Here is a 9,941-nt window from a genome sequence, read left to right on the forward strand (position 1 = left end):
AGGGAGTCCTACCAAGCCGTTGGGCCTAAAATTTAATTTTGCCAACAGTGAAAAATTCAATTTCTGTAGAGTAGACAAATGAATCAATCATTCATTCACTCTTCACTGTATCAGGGCTGGTATTCAATACAAACTGCGAATGTGATATTTCTTTTAATACCAAAATTCAACAAGATAGTATTTAAAGCTGGTTAGTAAGTACATTTCTGCTCTTCCAAAGAAAATAGAAAAAAGAAAATCTAAAGAAGCCAAAGCATCCTGCTTTCTTCTACATCTGCTTTACAGCCGAAACAAACTTTGTTGTACACTGTAAAAAAATAAAACATAATTTTTACGGTAAAAAACGGCAGCTGTGGTTGCCAGAACTTTACCGTCAAAAATACGGTAGCAACGTTATTGGTTTTACAGACTTAACTTAAAATTTATAGTAATAAATACTATTTTATTATCTGATATAGAGTTAATTTATGGACCTATTGAAGTATTAATTTTTCTGTTTTGTAACATTGTAATACACTGACAACCAACAATCAACACAGCAGTGTTGAGAGTCACATGATAAATCAAAACTCATCACAAGCAATCTTCCACAAGAAAGTTAATACTATTTTATAGAAGCTGCACAGTGTCATTCGCACAAACATTAAACACCATCATGGTAACACACATGACATTTTAAAAATGCAATAAACATTAATTTAACAACATTACATGTAACATAAAACCCTAATGTACATAACTGATTAGAAAAAAAACGAAGAGGAAAACTATGATTAACAGTTATTTCAACAAAAATACTTCAAAGGTGAAGTGTCACGCAGGGAATTATGGGAATGTCAATTTACGTTTTTTCACAGTAAATTATACAATGAGTTTTCTTTTTCACTTTCAAAAACTGTGAATTTTACGGTATTTTACAGTAAAATTACATTAAATGTACCATTAGATCTAGTAAGGAAACTTTCTGTTTACCAATGAACAGTTTTGCACTGTAGCATTTTTACAGTCTTTTACCGCTAAAATCACAATCATTTTTTACAGTGTATTATTTTCCGGTTATCAATGTAAAGCTGTTTTGAAACAATCTGTATTGTAAAAAGCACTATATAAATAAAGGTGACTTGACTTGAAATAAGAATAAATGCTTTTGATGTTGGAGAATCCAGTCGCTTACACTTCCTCCTTCTAACATTTTCCCAGCCATACAGAAAATCAATCGGACCAAAACATTTCTGACCAAACATGAGTTCATATAACGGGAGTGCTGTTGATGACTGATGGACCGTGGTGTTATATGCAAACAAAAGTTGCTTAAGAAATTGTAGTCACTTCCCTTTCTTATCTGGAATCTTTCACCTCAAGGTGATATGGGGTGGTATATACGACTCAACTGGATTCTATAAATGTCACATAGATGTTTACTCCTAATCAACGACCACGATGCTAGGTTTGTTGCCGGGCATCTTCAGCAACATGAACAGGGCATCATAATGTCAGAATTGCAATTGTGAGGAAAAAAAGTCAGAATTGTGAGATAAAAGTCGGAATTATCTTTTAATTGTTTTATTCCATGGCGGAAACAAGCTTTACACCTGTTTCACGCATATGGTAGAGCGGGGCACAAACTAACACTTTTTGACCTTCTCAGTTTGTGTAAATCCACTTGGGGTTCAGAGTATTTATTTATTCCCACATTAATTTCCCACATGTCTAGTACAAGTATGTGGTTTTGTTTCGTTAATAAAGTGTACTTTTTTCTTGATTTACCCCAAAATAATGCAAGTGAAATAGGTGGGGCATGTTGCAACATGACCATATGAAAGCTTAAAATACTATCTGATCTAATCAAAGACAAACTAAATATATTTTGTCAATAAAATACAATTAGTAACTTTTTCATATAAAATAATGTCATTTTTTGCATTTATTTTACTGATTACACTAATTTTTGAGTTTGACAACAAACAAAGCAAAACACAGCTATAGGCTTCAGCATATTAAAAACATAATAATAAATAATTTCTGAACTATGACTCTCAGTCTTTATTAACCATTTCTCATGGTTTCTCAATAGAATTAATAAAAGTATAGTATAGAATAGAATAGCATAGTTGTAAGAAAATAGGGGCACATGTTACTACATACCCTCTGCGCAACTGAGATTTAAACTCTGAGGGGTGGTTTCCCGGACAGAGATTAGACCTAGTCCTAGACTTAAATGGCCCTTTAAACCAGATTAACAGAAATCTGCTTTCTCTGTCATTGCTTTAAATAGTCCCAGATTTAGTTTAGTACAGAGTTTAATAAGATGATTTCCTGGAGGCTAGAGCTACTCCAGGACTAAATTGAGGCTTAATTAAGCTTTCGGTCAGTAAATCAAAGAACAATGGGAACAGAAAATTGCTCACTGCTCTTGACTAAAAAACTGTTTGTTTCATCTGTCCACACACTCAGAAATGATTATCCAGCTGCTAACTGTTATCTTGGAAAAAAGGAGGTTGCAAAAAGTATTTAATAAAAGGGGCAAATAATTGCTCACAATGCGTTTTGAAGAAAAACATTTATTTCATAATGTGATTTTGCCCACACTTTCAATTATTTTTGGTTAGATTTTTGCTATTTTTTTAATAAAATATCAAAAGGATCAACAATGCAGATTTTTTTTACAGCCATCTTTGATCATATTTACCAAGGAGGCAAATAATTCTGACCAGCACTGTATATAATCATTACAAACAGTTTTCCCGGCATTTCTTTTCTTCCATAGCTGGTGTGTGCAGATTATTTAGCTTGCCTAAAAATATTTTTCTCTTGTTTATTAGTAAAATTAGTTTGATTGCAGTCTTTTTTGATGCCATTGTTTTCCCTGGATTTGCTTCGCAGTTCCATGCAATTTAAAAGGGGTCATTGGGTGCCTATTTTCCACAAGTTGGTATGATTCTTTAGGGTCTTGTGTAAAACAACACTCCTCAGGAAGTCTGAGGTCAGGACAGGAACAGGTTTACCTAAACGCGCGCTTTTTCAGTCTATGGTTTCACCCATAGACAGTAAAAGAAAGGTTTCACCAGATTCACGTCGGTGAACTTCCGCCTTCACTGAGCATAAATTGACAAATTACAGACTAGCTTATATTTTTTGGTCCGATTTTCATTCTAATGATTTTAATCTTGATTCTTGATTAATCTTCATAAAACCAGAATCAGTCAGTGTAGCCTAATCAAATTTTAGACATTTCTAATGGGATAGCCTGTAAAGTCCCTTTTTATTTTCTTTAAGAAAATGTCAAACCCTTTGAACTCAAAGGCGAAATATCATCTGGTGTAAGGAACCTTTAATATTTAATGATGACAAAAAGTTATATTGTATTGATTTGTTTAATCTTATAACCTCTTGTGACGATTTCCGTATGCTTCCCCCTCCCCCTATTTTCTTACTGTTAATATAGCCTTGCAAACCCAACCACGAACCCAGGCAACAGCCTCTTACTCACTCAACCGGCAATTCACTTTTCCAACCCAAACTAAGTAAGTGAGCCCTCTGACTGACTCAATTCAGTAAGTCAAAACAGACAACCCCTTTCAAGTCTTCATTGGTTCACACACAATCGACATAATTTCCACCAACAGCAGAACTTTTCACACGCCAGCTCCTCCTTTTATCCCTCCTTCATTTTAATTCTACAAGGCACAGCAATCGCATCGCAGTCGCATGTGCCATTTAAAATTCGTTATTCACTCAACAATGACTGACATGGAAAGCAATAACGGGGGTGAGCATTTTGTAGCTATAGCCTACTTTTAACTGCAGCATCTTTTTAAACTCTTGTCATATTGGCACGTTAGCATGAGGGCACTTGACATTTTCTGCTTTACATTCCCTAACTTATTTATGATATATATATAATTGATATTAAATAAACTAACGATTTTGGAGTTGCTTAAATGCCAAATGGGTCTACAGCTGCAACTGAAATGGACGATACCGATAAACTTTTTGCGTTCAGTTGCGATGTTTTCGAGATAGTTTTGATTAGATCAAGCTGCATCTGTTTGCTTGTATAAAAAAGCCTTATAGCTACAGTATAGGCTACTTGTGAGGGCTAAATGTCCTCACTAAATGTCCTCACTCATATAGATATCATGACAGGAGGTGAGGACATTTTACTTGTCCTCAATGGCCGATAAATTGCCTAAATCACGTTTCTATTTAAATAGTGACTTGCACTGGTTTCTGTGAGTGTGAGGGTTAGGTTTGGTGTAGGGGTCGGGGTGAATAGGCTAGATCCCTAATAAATCACCTTAGCTCTCTCTCTCTCTCTCTCTCTCTCTCTCTCTCTCTCTCTCTCTCTCTGTCTGCCTCTCTCTCTCTCTCTGTCTGCCTCTCTCTCTCTCTCTCTCTCTGCCTCTCTCTCTCTCTGTTTCTGTCTGCCTCTCTCTCTCTCTGTTTCTGTCTGCCTCTCTCTCTCTGTCTGCCTCTCTCTCTCTCTCTCTCTGCCTCTCTCTCTCTCTCTCTGCCTCTCTCTCTCTCCCTGTCTCTCTCTCTTTCTCTCTGTCTGCCTCTCTCTCTCTCTCTCTCTCTCTCTCTCTCTCTGTCTGCCTCTCTCTCTCTCTCTGTCTGCCTCTCTCTCTCTCTCTCTCTGTCTGCCTCTCTCTCTCTTTCTGCCTCTCTCTCTCTCTCTCTGTCTGCCTCTCTCTCTCTCTCTCTGTCTGCCTCTCTGCCTCTCTCTGTCTGCCTCTCTCTCTCTCTCTCTCTCTCTCTCTCTCTCTCTCTCTCTCTCTCTCAGCGTTGCCAGGGCTACTGGAAGTGAGGGTGTTTTCCTGTTTTCACAGAATGGATTGAAAATGTAACGCAAATAATTGTTCATTTACATTTATTCATTATAAGCATTTAGTAATTTATGTGTAATAAACACTTTTAAGTGGGCTATTTAAAAAGTGTTAGGACTAATGTGAAATTATGTTTTTAAAACGTATGCGCATGAGTGTGCCGTCACATTGTGTGTGTGTGTGTATAAAGAATTCGTCAGCAGCCGCAAAAAAAGTCAGTGTTGTGTAAGGTAGGCTCTAGGCAAGCTTTTTGTGTTCATTTCTATTTCCTGTTGCTGTGCAGGCTATTAGTGTAGGCTACATGACCGTGTAAACAGCCCAATAACCCTTTTATTTAAGGGCTTAATTTATGTCCTGTAGACCGGTTTGTTGCATTAGGATTGAAAGCAGTAGCTTATCAATAATGCCAAAAATGTGACGTACAGTCAAGTTCGGGTGTTTCTATGCTGTTCAAATAAGTGTTCAACTTCTCACCGACACGCGTTTTGACGAGTTTTGCAGTCAGACTTGATATTGTTTATTTATTCAAAATGTGTGACCCCCCACTACATTTCATCTCTCTCTCTCTCTCTCTCTCTCTCTCTCTCTCTCTCTCTCTCTCTCTCTCTCTCTCTCTCTCTCTCTCTTTTCAAATCTTTTGCGTTCCCTCGCAAAACTTTTGCGTTCCCTCTCAAAGATATTTGCGTTCCCACGCAAAACCTGTTGTGAGCTCGGACGGACACTTCCTGTTTAATGTCCCGCTGGCAGTGCTTCAGAGATCCGTGCGTTAATGAAGCGTTTCATAATTTACAGAGCTGCAGATTAATTTCGCCGTTGACAGAAATGCATAAATCCGAGTCTGAGGACGTGAACAGTTCAGGAGTTCCCTTTTCCACCAAGGCAGAGCTGGGGTTGGTTCGGAGCCAGAGCCTAGTTTCAAATCGGTTCTTTGTTTTTGACCACCAAAGCACCAGCTCCGAACCAGTAATACCCCTTTTCCACCAAGGCAGAGCTGGTGCTGGTTCGGAGCCAGAGCCTAGTTTCAATTCGGTTCTTTGGTTTTCCACACGCAAAGCACCAGCTCCGAACCAGGAAAAGTGGTTCTTAAGTAGCACCAAATCATTGCTGGTCTAGAATACCCCTTTTCCACCAACAAGAACCGGGTGCTGGTTCAGAGCCAGAGCCAAAGCTGGTTCAGAGTGGGTTCGACTGACGAGCTTAATAAGAACCGATTTGCCTTTCCACCGGCTAGAGAGCCACAACATAGCCAGATCTTACGTCACTGTATACGTCTCATGTTGCCCAGCAACGCTAGTGCGGTAGCGCCAAACAGTACGCCAGGCTTGTTCGAGATGCATCGGCTTCTCGCAGATCGATCTCCGCATGACATCAAAGCACTGCGATAGCGATCTAAAAGCACAAGGAGTCGTATGTTCTCCAAACACTCCCGCAGCTCCGATCGGTCCGCGCCGCTCCGATGCATCTCGAACAAGCCATCAACAATAACGGACGTTGCAATACTATGGATGCGAATGGGTTTACAAAATACATCGGAGTCCAACGCGTTTGTGCAGCTCGCCGTAACTTACATAGACGGATATTTATAATCGAGCTGCTATTAGCTCGACTAGCTGCTATTTAAAAATGGCGGTCACAAGTTTCTATTCGTCTTGTTGGTCACGGTAACCCCGCCCCAGCCCCTGACGCAAGTGGTTCTTACTTGGCTCTGTTCTACCCCTTTTCCACCAACAAGAACCGGGTGCTGGTTCAGAGCCAGAGCCAAAGCTGGTTCAGAGTGGGTTCGACTGACGAGCTTAATAAGAACCGATTTGCCTTTCCACCGGCTAGAGAGCCACAACAGAGCCAGATCTTACGTCACTGTATACGTCTCATGTTGCCCAGCAACGCTAGTGCGTTAGCGCCAAACAGTACGCCAGGCTTGTTCGAGATGCATCGGCTTCTCGCAGATCGATCTCCGCATGACATCAAAGCACTGCGATAGCGATCTAAAAGCACAAGGAGTCGTATGTTCTCCAAACAATCCCGCAGCTCCGATCGGTCCGCGCCGCTCCGATGCATCTCGAACAAGCCATCAACAATAACGGACGTTGCAATACTATGGATGCTCATGGGTTTACAAAATACATCGGAGTCCAACGCGTTTGTGCAGCTCGCCGTAACTTACATAGACGGATATTTATAATCGAGCCGCTATTAGCTCGACTAGCTGCTATTTAAAAATGGCGGTCACAAGTTTCTATTCGTCTTGTTGGTCACGGTAACCCCGCCCCCAGCCCCTGACGCAAGTGGTTCTTACTTGGCTCTGTTCTAGACCAGCAATGATTTGGTGCTACTTAAGAACCACTTTTCCTGGTTCGGAGCTGGTGCTTTGCGTGTGGAAAACCAAAGAACCGAATTGAAACTAGGCTCTGGCTCCGAACCAGCACCAGCTCTGCCTTGGTGGAAAAGGGGTATTCTAGACCAGCAATGATTTGCTGCTACTTAAGAACCACTTTCCTGGTTCGGAGCTGGTGCGTTGCGTGTGGAAAACCAAAGAACCGAATTGAAACTAGGCTCTGGCTCCGAACCAGCACCAGCTCTGCCTTGGTGGAAAAGGGGTAGAACAGAGCCAAGTAAGAACAGTTTGGACACCGATGTAGGTTTGCAAAGCCATGAGCATAAAAAGTAACGCAACGACTGCCATTGTTGATGGAAGGCTTGTTCGAGAAGCATCGGAGCGGCATGGACTGATCGGAGCTGCGGGAGTGTTTGGAGAGCATACGACTCCTTCTGCTTTTGGATCGCTCTCTCAGTGCTTCGATGTCTTGCGCCGATCGGTCTGCTGTAGGGGTAAAATCTTTGCGTGGCAGGGATTGCGTTATATGCGCCTGCCACTCGACCGGTGTGTTTGGCGCTGCCGCGCTAGCGTTGCTGGGCAACATGAGATGACGTAAGATCTGGCTCTGCGATGGCTCTCTAGCCTGTGGAAAGGCAAACCGGTTCTTTGAAAGATCATCAGTCGAACCAACTCCGAACCGGCACTAGCACTAGCTCTGACTCTGAACCAGCACCTGGTTCTTGTTGGTGGAAAAGGGGTGCTGTTTGTTTGCGAAGCTCGGTGACTGTCTATAAACGGCTTGCCAATGCCATAGACTGTCTACAACTCTGCATAGCCTCATGAAGCACGCTGATATCAAACTATTCAAATATTAAACACGTGGAGTTTCTTGTCCTGTGTGCGACCCTCTTTATGCTTTGTTTTGCTAATTTTGGAGGCACCTAAAGGATATTAAAACCATTCTTACCACAGGTACCATACTTAAATGTCTCTGGAGGCCTCTAATAAGAGTCTGGAGACTCCTGTGCTGCCATGAGACTGGTGACTCTGGTATGTATATGGGTTTGCAAAATATCATTTCAGTATTACATTCTAAATTATATATATAGGCTAATGCTTTACAGATCAGTTAACTTGCAATGTTTGTTCATATTACTCTAAAGCTTTAATAAACACCAAGAAAATGAATTCTGTATGTGATGTCTTACTAGAAATAAAACTATCAGAGGAAGAAACAGAACTAATGCCCATCATCACTGATGTTCCTAGCTCTGCCCATCCTTGGTTTTGAATTGAGGAGAAGATAATGCAGTTTTGGGTAAATACACGATTATTTCTTTTTCTACATAGAATATTATGGTTCCTTGGGTCGTTGCTCATGGGAACCCGTCTGTCCCCAGTGCATGCATTAGGAGCACCTGTTTTCGCTTTCTGGAACAGCTCTCCTGGAAAAGACCTTGCCCAAAGATCCATACCTCCGGTTCATTCATTTCACTGGAAAAGGAAAATTGAGTCTTTAAAGTATTGCATTATGGGATACAGATTTTCTTTATATACGACGAGTTCCTCTGGCTCAATTTAAGAGAAAGAATGAAAGAAAGAAAAAACATGGTACTGTTATTCTGATAATTCTTAGCTGTAATTTCATGAGTATTCAAACTTAAGGAGCTTTTTTTTTTAAATTGCAATTAATGTCTAAACTTTTTTACAATTGCATGAGAACACATATTGTCATTTTTAGCCCTACTGTATTTGTTAAGGCCCCAACGATGTGCATTTAAAAAATCTGGGTATCACCTTTGGTTCAGACTAGAAGATTAATGCTGTTGTGTGTGAGTAACTTGTTAGCACAATGAAATCTCAGGTACTGGTGTGGAGAATTGCATACATGCTCTTATGTCTTTTTGTTTTATTTACTCTGACACTTTATGTCAGGGTATTGCCATGGCACTATTAAGAGGAACCATTTCATCTACACTGTCTCCTCTTTACTGGTTACCACTCCAGTTTAGAGTTAAGGTCTTGTGTTGCAGGGATGACATATTTTTGTAGCACAACACAGAAGTTAGCAATATCTAAAGGATTTTTTCCATTGGCTTTTGGATTATTGTAGAAAAAAAGTGTATGATTCTGAAGCCTAAATACAGACAGAAGTAAAAAGGTAAATAAACAAACTACAGCACGGTCACATGACTTCACGACTCTTTCAGTTTTCATTTCAAAAACTTTTCCCCTGAAAGTTTGAGTTAGAATAGCTTGCAAGATCATGATTATAAAGAAAATGGGGAATTGTGGTTGATTTTCAAGCTCAATGTGGTTAACGAAACACCCACACAGTGTTTTAGTTGGTTCAGCAACTTTTTCCTTCATTTGTTGAATTGTGGTTGAAACTGCAAAGAACTTCCGTTTGAATAAAAATGAAATGAAAGACGTTTCTTTTTTCATCTCATACTAATTTAACTCTAAAGTCATCAAAACTTCCAGGAGCACATTTGAAATATTGTGGAAGCCTTAATACAGGGGAATCTCTTCTTTTGATTGTCAAAGGATGTATTTCATTGATAATTCAAGGGAAATTTCAAATATCCTGCATGTTGTCATTGGATTTTATTTTGCAAATACATACTGTACAGCACTTCCCAAAAACCTACTGTCACATGACTCATTATTATTTTTTCTCATTATTAAATTACATAATTACATTTACTCAGGAGCTCTCAGTACATTTCATTCATCCTTTGTGGTTTTGTTGTTATTGTCAGTGCAGTCTGCAATAGTGATGTTAGAAACTGGTGCAA

General features: G+C 39.9%; 1 long non-coding RNA gene across 1 annotated transcript; it reads left to right on the forward strand.

Annotated features, from left to right (window-relative positions):
- The first annotated feature begins 3,683 nt into the window (after positions 1 to 3,683).
- LOC143721497 (uncharacterized) lies at positions 3,684 to 8,658 on the forward strand. The gene is made up of 4 exons (XR_013196744.1): positions 3,684 to 3,769; positions 8,116 to 8,193; positions 8,355 to 8,461; positions 8,544 to 8,658. It is a non-coding gene; the product is annotated as an uncharacterized LOC143721497 (long non-coding RNA).
- Positions 8,659 to 9,941: the final 1,283 nt, after the last annotated feature.

The sequence above is a fragment of the Siphateles boraxobius genome, unplaced genomic scaffold (genome assembly GCF_051911475.1).
Source record: "Siphateles boraxobius isolate OS27281-9 unplaced genomic scaffold, OSU_SipBor_1 66, whole genome shotgun sequence".
Lineage (NCBI taxonomy): Eukaryota > Metazoa > Chordata > Actinopteri > Cypriniformes > Leuciscidae > Siphateles > Siphateles boraxobius.